General features: G+C 48.0%; 1 pseudogene; it reads right to left on the bottom strand.

The window, feature by feature from the left end:
• Positions 1 to 8505: 8505 nt before the first annotated feature.
• Positions 8506 to 10744, bottom strand: LOC131479139 (dihydrolipoyllysine-residue succinyltransferase component of 2-oxoglutarate dehydrogenase complex, mitochondrial-like; annotated as a pseudogene).
• Positions 10745 to 14722: the final 3978 nt, after the last annotated feature.

Genomic DNA, 14722 nt, shown 5'->3' with positions numbered 1-14722 from the left:
CACGGGAGCAAAATTGTGGTGGACAACCTATCTCACAGTCCTACAGGTCTGCACCGAAGCGACAGCCTCCCGAGTGTTGCCCACACCCTGTGCCCCTCGCTTGCCAGCCTCTGCAGGAGGCCGGTGCTCCGGCATAATGGTCAAGTGGTCACTGGCAGAGCTGGCATCCAATGCCGGCTGCGCCGGAAGACTTGGGAGAATGTCCTTACCCGCGGGATGCATGAGAGGTAGGATTTCACTCAGAGAGAAGATCACAGTGCACAAAGCCTTTGTACGGGCACACCCATGCACTTCACTTGTGCACTACCCTGCCGCCAAGACATACATGCGAAAGGCTCTCGGAGTGAAGTGCCTGGGACACCAGGAGCGGCATCTTGGCATCATAGCTCTTCCTCTTGGGAGCTCTGGTCGGGCCCTGCTTCCAAGAGTTTGAGCCCAAAGTCCAGCCCTCGTGACCCCCAAAGCTTCATTGGGAGACCCGTGCAGATGAGCTTCTCAGATTTCTAGCTGTGCTAGGTGTCACACTAGGTGTCCTGCAAGCAACTGCATAGCATCCTCACCTTCGTGGAAAAGCCATTCTTCCCAGTGGGCTTGCACCGGACAAAGAATGACAACCAACAGGATTCAAAGAAGCCTCACACTCTGTGAGGTCCCCGCGGTGCTCCTGCCCAACACCTGAGGGCGCTGTGATTGCGCAGGCACAGCCTGCTCCTTGCAGCTTTCCCCTAGCCCAAGTTCACATTCCCTTCCCTTTGGCATCTCACTCCTGGTCAGTGTCCTCGGAAGAGGATGAGACCTGGAGATCCTCATAGAGCACGCTGAGTGGGGATTTGGAGCAGGATCCCACTCTGTCATCTGCAACGGGGGTCTTCAGTGGTCGAGGAACGGCCTCCTCAGGAGGCTGGGAGGAGGGAGTGCTGATGATTGTGCAGCTCCACCGGTTGCCCTGAACTCTGCTGAGGAGCATCTTGAGGGACTGCAGGTGAGGGGCAGAGCCAGGACTTGGGGCATGGGAGACAGTGCAGTCCGGGGAAGGCTTCAGCTGAGGTCTGTTGCTTGGAGGCTGCTGATGAGCGCTGAGCTCTGGATTTGGTGAGCTCTGGGTCACATGCCATGATGGTTTCCTTGCAACTCCTGCTGTAGCTGGCAGTGGCAGTGGCCGTGGCAGTGGCTGTTGTGTTTGGAGAGTCACCGGCTCTCTGGTCTGACTGGCATTGTGTGATGCAGGGACAGCAGCAGCGAGCCTTGGCCTCTTGGCGCCCGTCTGCCAAGAAGCTCTGGGCCAATGGGCAGATCTCTTGCCTGGAATGATGCTGCCGAGAGTGGAGCGTGGACACATTCTGCGTGCGGGACCCTGCGGCTTGGCCTGTGTCCACCCCTCAGGACACCTGACTGGTGCATGAGATTGGATGCTTTGAGGTCGGCCTTGCATCGTGGAGGCCTCTTGGGGAAGAGGAGACGCAGGGACTGCAGACCTCTCTTCTGCCTGAGCTTGGAGAAGAGGATTCATGCCGGTTGTCTTCTTGCTTGTGTGCACAGGCCGCGGCCTACTGGGTGTCCTCAGAAGCTTTTCAGAGGAGTCAGTCGCATTCTCACGGTGGTGTTGCTGTCTTGCTTGGGCTTTGGTGAGACATGTCTGGAGGGGAGTTATGCAATGCTTCTCTTGTCGCCTGTGTCCCTCCTTGTCTTGTACTGTCTTGGTAAAGGGCCCAGAATCCTTGGACTGCTGGATCTTCTGTGGCCCCAGGTTCTCTTCATTGGACTTCAAGGGATACAGGGCTAGGGTCCCATCCCAGCGCTTGATGGGGCACCTCCTGCTGCTGGCCATGTGACCAAAGGCGCCACAGTTCTTGCACTTCACCCTGGGGTCCTCCTCCTCTGCTGCAGGAACTCTGGGCCCAGCTGCGACCATACGCTGCTTGCCCATCTTCTGAGATGTCAGTGCTCTGTGGGTCTGGGGCTGTGTCTTCTGCATCGACAGCCACCGCTCCACCTGCATGTTCTGAAGGACTTTCTGTCTGGTGCAAAGTAGTGTGCTTCTCCAGAGGCACAAAAATGCTGCTGGATGATGCTTGACAAACCGCCGTGGAGAGTGCAGGCTCCCAGCAGAGCACCAGCAAGGCAGAGAGGGAAGGGCAGAGGCCTTATATAGGGCCCTACCATGGGATTAGCATACAGCCTGTTCATCTGAGCATCACAAATCCAGTCAAGCTTCATCAGATTCTGTCTGAGCAAAAGAAGGCATCCTCCTTGGGTCGCTAGCAATTTGAGCAGACCCTGCCATATTTCTTACCTCTCACCAAAATTCACCATTGCATTTTGGAAACTTTGCTCTGCAATGCGCCTTTCGTTTTCTTCTTTGTGTCCCTCTGCTCTGCTAGGGAGGCAATTTCTCTTCTCTGAGTGTGGGTGTGTCTGTGTCTGTGTGTGTGTGTGTGTGTGTGTGTGCATGTTTGTGTGTGTGTGTTTGAAGAGTGTTTTGAGATATGAAAGCTTGACATGGTATTTTTAAGCATTACGTTCTTCCATCAGTGGTTAAATAGTCTTGCCCTGCAGAGCCATTGAAGAGGAAATAGAAGGGCTAACCCTAGCCCTAACCCTAACCCTCACCGTAACCCCTAACCCTGACCCTGACTCTGACCCTGATGCTGATGTTGACCCTGACCTTGACCCTGACCCTGAGCCCTGGCTGGAGTTATGGCTTAAGTGGCAAAGCCTCGGCCTTGCAGTGCCAGCATGTATTATGGGTGTGGTCTGTGTCCCAGCCGCACCTGTTCGCATTCAGCTCTCTGCTTATGGGCTTGGAAAGCAGTGGTGGATGGCCCAAAGACTCGAGAGGCTGCATCCACCTGGGAGACCCAGAAGAAGCTCCTGACTCCAGGCTTCAGATCCACTCAGCCTTGGCTGTGGCAGCCATTTGGGCAGTGAACTAGCACATGGCAGATCCTGCTTTCCCTTTCTTGCTTTCCCGCTCTCTTCCCCTCTGTCAATCTGCCTATTCCATAAACATCAGTCTCTTATTTGTGTGTGTGTGTGTTTGTGTGTGTGTGTGCATGTGCATGTGCGTGTGTGCGTGTGTGTGTGTGTGTGAGTACAAAGAGGAATTAGCAATCTATCAGCTCTGGGTCTGGTGCTGTTGCTCAAAGGGCTAATAATCTTCTCGAGGTTTCACAGCCTCTGTCTCTTTTCTCACAGTTTATCCAAAGTGCCCACAAAGTTACATATTTCAGAAATAATTTAGCTTCTGCCGTATACATTTCATTTTTTGTGTTGCAGAGAGTCAGAAAAAGAATTTCTTGTGTTTCCTCACCCCATAACATCTACACCAGCTTAGACCTAATGCCAAGCTAGTACTAATCTGAACATAGTGGAAACTATTTCTGACTTCACAACTTTTTTCCATGTTTCTCTCATACTGTCTGCCACAAATTCTCTGGTCATTCCCTAGTGCTTGTCCCTGCATATTTCCTGGTGCTGGTTCCAAGATCCTCTGTATAGTTCTCTTATGCTCATCTGCACATCATAGCCACATGGTCCCCTCGTGCTGGTCCTCACGTGGTAATGACTTGTGCTCTTTCCCACAAGGTCCACAAATTGTCCCATGGTACTGGAGGAATATCTCCCACCTTACAGTTGCCTTAGTTGGAAACTGGTGGAACAGGGCTGGAGTTCCTAGTCAATGTCTGACATTGTGATGACCTAACCCCTACCTTCTGGAATTAAAACGGCCTTATTGTTTCAAATCTCCTAAATATAAACTCCTCCCGGGAAGAATAATGTTTTATCTTTTTAAAATAAGGATCTCTAATGTGAATTAGAGGCTTAAATATTTGAACCCTAGTGCTAGCCCTAAGTCTAACCCTAACCCCAAACCCCTAGCCCTAACCCTACCTGAGATTGAATATGAACCCTAATGTATAACCCGAAACCGAACCCTAACCTAATCCAAATCTGGAACCTAATGCAAACTTGAACCCTAACCTTAATCCCTAAGTATAACCCTAACTGAACTGCAAACCAAACCCTAACTGAAACCCCAACCCTATCCGGAACCTGAACCCTAACCTCATCCCCAAAGCTAACAAACCTACCCCAGCCTCAACCCTAAATATAACCCTCAGCAACACAGAGCATTCCTGGGAACCCCAGGCTCAATACATCACATAGTGAACTACACTGTAGCGTCACAAGCCAAGCTGGACCATGTAGCTCTTATGACCCCGTTATGTCAGCCTAACCAATGTCCTGCAAGTCAAGGGCAGGCAAATGGGTCCTACTCCCAAACCATTTGAAGGAGGAGTGGTGACCTTGGCAAACTCAGGATTGTCTGCTGTATAGCTCCCTTTCCCAAGACAGGCATGGTCTTGTTATGCTGTGGGTGGTCATACGTACACATCCTAGAATCAGACCCATCCAACACGATCCTTTTAGCATACAGGCTTGCAGGGGCAATACAATGTTCTAATACCATCAAGGTGCCAGTCACACCAAGAGAGAAAAGAATTAGAAGGAAATTTCTCTGTACCCAACAAACAACACAGACTCAGAGTATCCTATCACCAGGAGCCACATGCACAGTGTGTTCATCAGCAGTTGTGACACATGGAACACACTAAGCCACAAACTGATACATGAACTTGGGAAATCACAGACCCTGACACAAAAACATGCTAACACACAGAACATGCTACATCACAAACCGTGACACACAGAGCATCTAAGCCACAAACCATGACACACAGGACACGCTAAGCCACAAAATGAATCTTAGTAAACTCAAGAAAACCGAAATAATATCACATTGTCCTCCCTGGCTAAAATAGAGTACAACTACAAATTGTCACAACAGAAACTCTAGAAATACTGAAAATACATGAGCTGGTAAACAACACACTCCTGAAGGAGTAATCGATCAATGAAGAAATCAAAAGAGAAAAAATGTTCAATTACCTAAATGAAAAAAAAGTGGAACCACCAAAACACTGAAACATAGAGGAATGCTTATCACAAAAGCAAACTCTGAGGCTTTATAGCAATGATCACATGCACATTCAGAAATAAATAGAAGCATACCAAACAGAAAGAAGGCAACTAAAAGACTATGAAAATGAAGGGGGGCCCGGCGGCGCGGCCTAGCAGCTGAAGTCCTCACCTTGAAAGCCCCGGGATCCCATATGGGCACCGGTTCTAATCCCGGCAGCTCCACTTCCCATCCAGCTCCCTGCTTGTGGCCTGGGAAAGCAGTCGAGGATGGCCCAAGGCTTTGGGACCCTGCACCCACATGGGAGTCCTGGAAGAGGTTCCTGGTTCCCGGCATCGGATTGGCGTGCACTGGCCCATTGCGGCTCACTTGGGATGTAAATCATAGAATGGAAGATCTTCCTGTTTGTCTCTCCGTCTCTCCTCCTCTCTGTATATCTGACTTTGTAGTAAAAATAAATCTTGAAAAAAAAAAAGAAAATGAAGGGAAAAATTTCAATGTTTGAAGAGAAATAAATAATAAATATCAGAGTAGAAATAGTAAAATAAAACTAAAGAGAGTTAAATGTTTGGTAAGACAAAGAGAGATAAAAGTCTGCACATGTGGCTTACTCCAGTGGACACAATAAGGCACAAAATGGCTGCAGCCAGCAACAAGGGCAGAGTTGGAAGTGGTAATGACAAACCCCAACAAAGAGAATCCCTAGAGAAGGTAACCTCCCTGCTGAGCTTCAGCAGACTCTGCTCAACCTCCAAGAATTCTAAGAAGTTTGAAGTGCAGGGAACAATTCCAAGTTGATTCTATGAACACAGCCTTACCATCCATTCAAAAATAGAAATAAAACTATAGATCAATATCCTCTAAACAGAGCTGTAAAAGTTTTCAACAACGCTAAGTGAACTGAATCAAGCAACACATAAAAAAATATTCTAATAGAATTATTTAGGGATTCTGGTGCACAAACTTCCTGAAAGCCGAGAAATACAGCATGCCTCACACCAACAGAATGAAGCAGAAAATTCACAGGGTCACTACAATAGACAGATCAATGGCTTGTGATTTAAAAATTTTTAACAAAATTCACTCTACAAAGAATGTATCTCAACCTCATAATGGCTGGGTTGGATAAATCCACGCCCAATATTATGCTGAATGGGAAAAAATTGGGAACCACGGGTTCCTACCAATGCAGTTAGGCAAGAGAAATAAATGAAAGGCTTACTGTTAGGAAAAGTATAAGTCCAGGTATCCCTGACTGCAGATTCCTGGTTCAGCTTTGGAGAAAATTGAAAACAGCAGATGTTAAGTTCAATGCCAAACTCAGTAAACTTGCACAGTTCAAACTGAATGTGCATTTATAATTGTCAATATGAACTCTACCATCAGGAAATTACAACAGCTATCTCATTAGCTATGACAAAAATCTTAATGGGATGATGTAAACCAAGAATATAAAATATATTTCTCTAATAATATTATGTAACACTAAAGAAAGTAATTAAATATACTTACAAAGGATATTTAACAAAGAAAGATCTGTCATGTTCATGGGATGGAAAATTTACTTATTTATTTTTGTAAAGATTTTTTTTTTTAATGGGAAGTTAGAGTCCCAGAGAGATGAGGAGACAAACAGGTCCCTTATCTGATGGTTGAGGCCCATGTGGTCTCAATTGCCAGCACTGGGCCAGGCTGAGGCATGGTTTTCATCCAGTCTCCCACATGGGTGCAGGCATCCCATCACTGAGGCCATCTTCCAGTGCATTTCCCAAGCTATCATGAGGGAGCTGGGTTGGAAGTGAATCACCTAGGACATCAGTAGCAGTTCATGGGATGCAGGTTGAAAGGGTTAATTGTAAAGGTGACTGTACTTCTAGAAATCTGGAATCTCCAAAGCCACACCTGTGTCCTGTTATGGGGGAAAGCTCCTGCTTGCTGAAACACCAGGAGGCAGACAGGAGATAAAAGGAATCTTAGAGTTTTTAGATTTACTGGAAAGATAGCTACCTTCGAGGCATGCTGTTTTATTACTGTCTACATTGACGTGATATGATCAGGACCCCCAACCTCTGCATTGTAAATTCCTATTGCTTACTTTCTGTTTTGTGTAACAGTAAGCCCCTACTGTAAGCCCCAGAGGTTGCCCCTGGACTAGAAATTAAAATCATTTCATTCTCCTTGGAGTCTCACTCGGATTCATTGAACCCCAACAGCAGATGTCACAGGAGATGGCTTTATCCACTGCACCTCAGTGCCTGCCTGTGAACACTTATTCTGTGTCCACAATCGCCAAAGGAATTTACAGATTTAATATAGTCAAGAAAATACAAATTATAGTCTCCAATGTACCAAAAAATTCTAAACTTCGCTTAGCACTACCGAAGTGTTTAAATCAGTGAATTAGTCTTGAACAAAGTAACGCAGTGGGAGACATCAGAATACCAGACTTGAAGACAGTCTACAGAGCTGTTTCTACCAAACAGCAGGATACTGAAACAAAGGCAGGCACCAAGATAAAAGTGAATAAAGGCTGAATAAAGGTCAAAAACTGAATCTGTGTATCTGCAGTCAGCATGCTTTTGACAAAGTTGTCTAAAACACAAAATGGAGAAAGGACAGAGTCTTTGCTAAATGGTGATTGGAAAACTGCAAAGCCATGTGTATGTAACGTAGAACCATTAGCAATCCTACACAATAATACACTCAAAATGGATCAAATATTTAAACAGAAGACCAAAACGTATGAAGCCACTACATAAAATCATAGGAGAAAACACTTCAAGAGTTATCCACAGGCAATGAACTCTTTAAGAAAAACCAAAAATCATAGCAAAATAGGAAAATGTGATTGTTCTCAAACTTAGAAGCTTCTGCACAGCAAAAGAACCCACAGAATGAAGAAAAACCAACAGAAAGAACATATTCATAAACTCTTCACATGACAAAAGACTAACATTCATAATGTGTAAGAAACACGGAAACATGATCAAAGAGAGAGAGAGAGAGAGAGAGAGAGAGAGAGAGAGAGAGAGAGCGAGCGCCCAAGGATGTAGACTGGCATTCTGCTCTTTGGCACGCAGGGAAAAGCAGACATTGGTTCTACTTCCATGTGTGAGTTTTTGGTTCCATATGCCTGTTTGGATGGAAATGGGGATTTTTCAACAGCAAATTGAAAATGAACATGATGAATTAAACCTTGAGCCTGGACACAGTGTGGCAGCCTAGCAGCTAATCCTCACCTTACAAGTGCCAGGACCCCATATGAACACTGGTTCTAATCCCTGAAACCTCGCTTCCATCCAGCTCCATGCCTGTGGCCTGGAAAAGCAGTCAAGGATGACCCAAGTTCTTGGGAACCTGCACCTAAGTAGGGGACCTTGAAGAGGCTCCTGGATCCTGGTGTTGGATTGGCTTAGCTCTGGCCATTGTGGCCACTTGGGGAGTGAATTATTGGATGGAGGATCTTCCCCTGTCTTACCTCCTTTGTATATCTTGCTTTGTATATCTTGCTTTGGGAAGAGCAGGGCCTCGTCAGTCCACTCACCCACCCGCCCAGTTAGCTGCTGCTCCAGGGAATGCCTGCCCTCCCCTGGCTCTGCCATGGCCTCCTTGTCCCACAACCTGCCCCATGGCCAGAACATGTCAGAATCTGCTCTAAGTATGCTCAAATGGGTCCCAGCAGCCTGGGAAGAGATCAGGAAAGGTTGGCTTTGAGGTTGTGATTGTGCCCAAACCCATTTTCCTGGTATGGGCCTATGACAATGTGAGAGCCAGCCTGGGGCTGCTCCCACCCCAATTCCAACATAGGGACCCCCCCAACCCCTGCCCATTCCTCCCACCCCGAGTCCCTGGCATGTGCTTCCTGCAAGAGGTAGAAGAGGCAGCTGACAATCTACCACAGCTGAGAATGCGGGTGCCACTGAAGCAGCAAAGCAGCCCTTCCCAGCTGCATCCACAACCTCTGCACAGCCAGGACAGCTGCTGCCCAGGGCGCCGGGGCACGGCAGCCCCCCGATGTCTCTGGAAAGCAGCTTCTGAGACAGACCTGTAATTCCGTGGTCCCTGGGGACTCCCCCAGCACCCTGGCACTGGGGGGAGATGAGACATCTCTGCAGAGGGCTGCTGGGAGGCCAGCAGGAGAGCCACTATGCATCCAGGCTGGCTCTCTCACTCCCTACAAGCCTCAGGACAGCTGCTATGTGAGGGTGGGAGGACTGAGCAGAGAGGGAGAGAGCCTGGCAGGAAACCAAGACAAGACCTGCGACTGCTGGTTGACAGAGCACCCTGGCTTCCCTGCTCGAGGCCAACAGCATGTGCCTGCCTGTCCCCAGGCTAACCCAGGATCCTGAGGGGACTGGGAGAAGAGTGGTTCTCAGTTCCTGTGTGGTCAATTTGTAGGGCATGTGGCTTCCTCCTAAAGGTCCAGGAGGAGGACTCTGGGATCCTCTACCGCTGCCTTGATTTTTTGGAGAAAAGTCACGGCCTCTCTGCCATCAATCAGCCGGTGATCGTAGGTCAATGCCACATACATCATGGGCCGCACTTCCACCTTGCCCCCCACGGCCACTGGCCTGTCAAAGATGCCATGCATGCCCAGGATGGCAGACTGAGGGGGATTGATGATGGGCGTTCCAAACAGTGAGCCAAAAACTCCTCCATTGCTGATGGTGAAAGTACCTCCATCCATGTCTTCAATGGCAAGTTCATTCTTTCTGGCCTTTTCTCCTAGTTTGTTGATAGTTCGTTCGATATCAGCATAATTCATGGTTTCCACATTCCGGATGACAGGAACCACCAGACCCCATGGGGTGGCCACCACAACACTGATGTCGATATAATCCCTGTACACCACCTCCTTGGTTGAATCATCAATCACTGCATTTACTACAGGCTGCTCCTGCAACGCAAAGGCTTAGGCCTTCACGAACGCCAACATGAAGCCGAGTTTGAGGTTGTGTTTCTTCAGGAAAGCCTCTTTATGCTGGGCTCTCATCTCCTGGATGTTACTCATATCAATCTCGTTGAAAGTCGTCAGCATTGCACATGTATTCTGGGCCTCCTTCAGACGCTGGGCAATGCCCTGCCGCATCCTGTTCATTTTCTCCCAATGTTCTGAACGCAGTCCTGTGTCACCTGGCGAAGGGGCAGCAGTGGGTTTTATTGCAGACACTGGTTTGCTAGGAGCAGGCTGTGAGGGTGAGGGCACCGGTGGCATCTGAGAGGGTATGGGTGCTGCAGGGGGCGGAGGAGCTGCTGCAGGCTCTGCCTTGGGGGCTGCAGCAGGGGCTTCAGCTGGTTTGGCCTTGACAGGAGCAGGACCAGTTTTCCTGAGTGTGAAAAGAGGAGTGCCTCCTTCGACCTTCCCCCCATCAGGTACTAAAAGAGCTTCAATCACGCCATGGGCCGGTGATGGAACCTATACAGACGTCTTATCAGTTTCAATCTCACAAACCACTTCATCTTCCGCAACGGTGTCTCCAACAGCTTTCTCCCACCTGACATCGCCCTCTGTGACAGACTCTGCAAATGCTGGGGTTTTTACTGTAATCACATCATCCTTGCATGAGCTGTAGTTCTGAAGAAGCGGATGCTGAAGACACTACTGCTGTTAATGACAATCTTCCTGCTGTCGGGGCAACTTGGTCCCTGACATGAGGAGACCCCGGGCAGGGAGCGCCTCCCCAGAGGGCAGTTCCCCTTCTGGAAGGAGGAGAGCGAGCGGCTGAAGGCCCGGGACACGCAGCGGGAGCGGGACAGCATCGCGGAGCTTTAAAAAAAAAACCTGGATCCTTTACTATGAGAGTTGCAGATGGAGTTACGAGACCACACTAAAGTGACACTTCAGTGAGCAGATACCAGAAAACTGATCAGTGATCAATTAGCCTGACCTGCACAGGATGCACCCCCAAACCTTCAGTTTGCTCAACAACTGTCCCTCGGACACTCATCCATGCACCAACCGTTCATATTAGAGTCCTGAACAAATCCTGTCTACACCGAGAAATATGTCTACAAACTGCTAAGTTCGCCTGTGGCTCCTCTTCATGGCAAGGAACTGCTTGACGAAGGTTTGGCTTGACACAGGTGCAGCTGTCATCCAAGAAACAACAACAGATTCCCAAAGAGATGGGTCATGAGGATCAGTTCTGGATCAGGAGAGCAAACTGACCTCACCCTGAAGCACAAAGTTCCCAAGGACTTATGTATCTGTGAATTTCACCAACTAACCAGAAGATCAGTCAAACTGAAAAAACATTGTGGAGGTGAATAAGGCATGGCTTAACCATATCTCCCCAAGATTTGAGAAGTGCCTTGATCTTTCCCCTTGCAGAAACAAGATAGTTTTGTGATCCAACAGTCCCCTCCTGAGCTGAGTGAACATGTCCAGTGTGACAAAGGGGTTTTCAGGCCTTCAAACATCCAAGTTTGAGATCAGGGCATGTGAGACTGGTGGGATAGGATGATGCTCTCACCCCCCTCACCCAGCTTTTGCTCTGCTCACTGTGCTCATCCCTCCCATGTGCATTCTCATCTACATACATGGACCATGCTTTCCTCCTTTCCTACTAATTTAATTGTATCCAAAAAAGTCCCAGTGAAACATTCCTGGCCCAAGGACTTTCACCCACACAGAAATGGGCTCCCCAATCCTTACAGCTCCTTCATTCCCCCGTAAAAGTCCACTGGCTCCAACATCTCCAGAATCTGTGAGAAGACAGTGACACCCTTTTCACTTTTGGCTCCAAAATTTATAAGTCACTAAAGCCAAGATTGACCTTTCCTCCATCCTGGGAAAAAAACCTAGTTCTGGCAGAGAGCTTGATGTGAAGAACCAGGGATTCCTGCAATAGAATGGGCAGGGGCAGCTGACTGGATTAAACCAAACTTGGCTACTGGCACACTTCTCAGGGGATTGTCTGCAAGTCTGACTCAGTTTAACAGTTTGAGCAGCTTAACCCCATATGTTGAATGTCCAACAATTGAACATAAAATACATACAGTGTACATGGTGACTTAGCTGAACTATGAACCTGAACATCTATAACCCTTCCTGGAACCTGTCATACACTTACTGAATATGGAAAACTTCCTCAGAAGGAAGGACTATGAAACCTCTCAGCCAGGCAAAAACCTCTTTGCTCCTAACCTGGGAAGTCTGAATGGGATCTTCCTGCTCACACTGCTGTGATGAGTCTCCACTGGTACAGATAGGACCAAGAGTTCATGGATGTTCTGCCTGGTTCCACAGGTCGGGTCCCTTGGGGCATAGGCAGTGTCAGGGTGGCACAGAGAGATGCAGCAGGGAGCATAAGTGAAGGGAAGGGGAAGCAAAGAAGTGGGCTTGTTGGGATGAAGGGGAGCACAGACTAGCGTGCTAAGTCAGGGGCAGGAGGGACAGCAGGGTCTGTTACTCTGGACAACACATGACCTATGCATTACTGACCTCTGGGCATACCATGTGAGACAGGAAGGTGGGTATACAATGACACACACAGGAGTGTTCACAGCAGCCCAACCCACAGTCAGAGAAGAGCTAAGTGCCCACCCTGTCATCGACACCTGGGCAACATGAAGGAAGGGATCAGCGACCAAAGGAAATAGAAATTTCACCTCAAATTGGAGGGGTGAAGAGACCTGGAAGTAGCTCCTGGCTTCAGCTTTGTTGCAGTCACTTGGGGAATGAAGCAGTACATGGAAGATCTCTCTTTCTTTCAAGTGAAATAAATAAATCTTACAAAACTAATAAGAGCACCCCAGTCCCTGGGAGCCTCCGTGGCAGAATGGAAGTCTGGCAGTTTCTCTGACTCCATCAGCTACTACTTCTGTTAATTGCATGTATCTAGACTACTTCTTTGAAAAAAAAAAGAAAAAGTTCAACCAAAACCCAGTGCTAGATTTATCAACCTCCTGTGAAAGTAAAACACCGGCCGAGTATGAACGAGCCTTATTAAACAAAAGGAAGTTCACTCCTAGCCTCTTCCCTAGCACCACTGAGGGGCGAGAGGGAACAGACAGAACCATGGACAAGGAGAAAGAGCTGAGTAGGCCATGAGAATAAAAGCTTTATACCCCTTCTGATGTAGGTACTGGTTTTGGCCCTGCCTGGGCCCTAATACAGTAAGGATTGTTGGCCCTCACCCACTATTGGCCTGTGCATTATCTATTAGCCTTGAGAGATGTTGCATTCTCCAGTGAAACCAGAGTGAGCACCTGCTTCAGTCTGCTTCACCCATCACCCATTCTCATAGCAACCATCACCCAGAAAATGATCAAGTACAACGCCTTCATTTATAATGGTCACAATTTTAATAACAACAGCATCTTTTTATAGCTAAATAATCAGATCAGGGTAATATACAGTAGGGCTTACCAGTAACAGACATGGCAAATCCTCCATGCACAGTGCTTGGTGAGAGAGACCAGTCTGCACAGCTGACTCTAAGGCCTCACTCACATGACGTTTCAGCAGACACAGCACTGGTTGCCAGGATGAAAGCAGAAGGCACCACTATGAATTCAGTCATCACAGGGGTGGGCATGTAGGATTCTGGGGGATACCCTCTAAACTAATCATGTGAGTGGCAGAGTGACAGAGAGTGTACTATCCATCTGTTGACTTACTCACCAAACATCAGAAAGTTGTGTCTGGAAGCCCAGCTCCATGCCAGCTGGGTAGCAGAGATAGAAGATTGAAAGGAAGATGGAAAGCCCCCATGCAGAGAAGTCTGCAGTCCTTCCTCACAGGGCTAAGAGGGGCTTTGGGAAGCAGCATTGTGGCATAGTGGGATAAGACACTGCCTGCAATGCCAGCATCTTTGTGAGCATGGGATCAAATGCAGGTTACTCCACTTCTACTCCATATACTCAATAATGCACCTGTTAAAACAGTGGAGGACAGCTCAGGTCTGCAGATACTTGCAACACCTGTGAGAGAGCCAGAAGGCTATCCAGGCTCCTGATTCCATTCTGACCTAGCCCCAACCATTGTGACCATTTGGAGAATGAACAGGAAGAAATCTCTCTCCTGAACAGTTTCATATGATATGTAGACCTTTTTAAGTACCTCTTACTTTTTGAAAGATTTCATTTTTATTTGAAAGTTGGAGTTACAGAAAAGGAGAGGTAGAGAGCAGAGATCTGTCTGCTGGTTCAATCCCCAAATGGCTGATAAAAAGCCTGGAGCTTCCTCTAGGTCTCTCACATGGATACAGGGTCCCAAATACTTGGACCATCCTCCACTTGTTTTCTAAGCCACTAGGAAGGGTGCCATATGGGAAAAGAGCCACTGGGACTCAAAACAGTGGCCTTATGGGATGAATTCTCTCACAGGCTGAAGTCAGTCATAATGAGCAGGCTCACACCCTTCTGCTGCTACTGCTGCTGGGACTCAGCTCGCAATGTGCACTACACCCTGAAGCACCTAGGAAATGAAGGAAATTCAAAGCACAGCTGAAGACTACTCAAGGGCACAGTTCAGAAATGAAAATGGAGAATCAAGATGGCAGAATAGGGTAAGGACACGTTTAAATGGATGGAGAAACATGTAAACAGAATGAAGTGGAGAGGACACATTCTAGGAAATAGGAGAGGACAGAACAGCAGCAGAGGGATACCTGGAAACTGTCACACACAGGAAACCATTGAAAACAATGGTGTGGTATTGCAGTGACTGATGCTCCAGTGGCATTCAGCTAACAGTGATCTGAACTCCACCAGCAGCAGGAACTCCACCAGCAACCA

This window comes from Ochotona princeps, unplaced genomic scaffold (genome assembly GCF_030435755.1).
Source record: "Ochotona princeps isolate mOchPri1 unplaced genomic scaffold, mOchPri1.hap1 HAP1_SCAFFOLD_339, whole genome shotgun sequence".
Lineage (NCBI taxonomy): Eukaryota > Metazoa > Chordata > Mammalia > Lagomorpha > Ochotonidae > Ochotona > Ochotona princeps.
The sequence above is the reverse complement of the archived record's forward strand: the minus strand, read 5'-3'. Positions and strand labels throughout refer to the sequence as shown.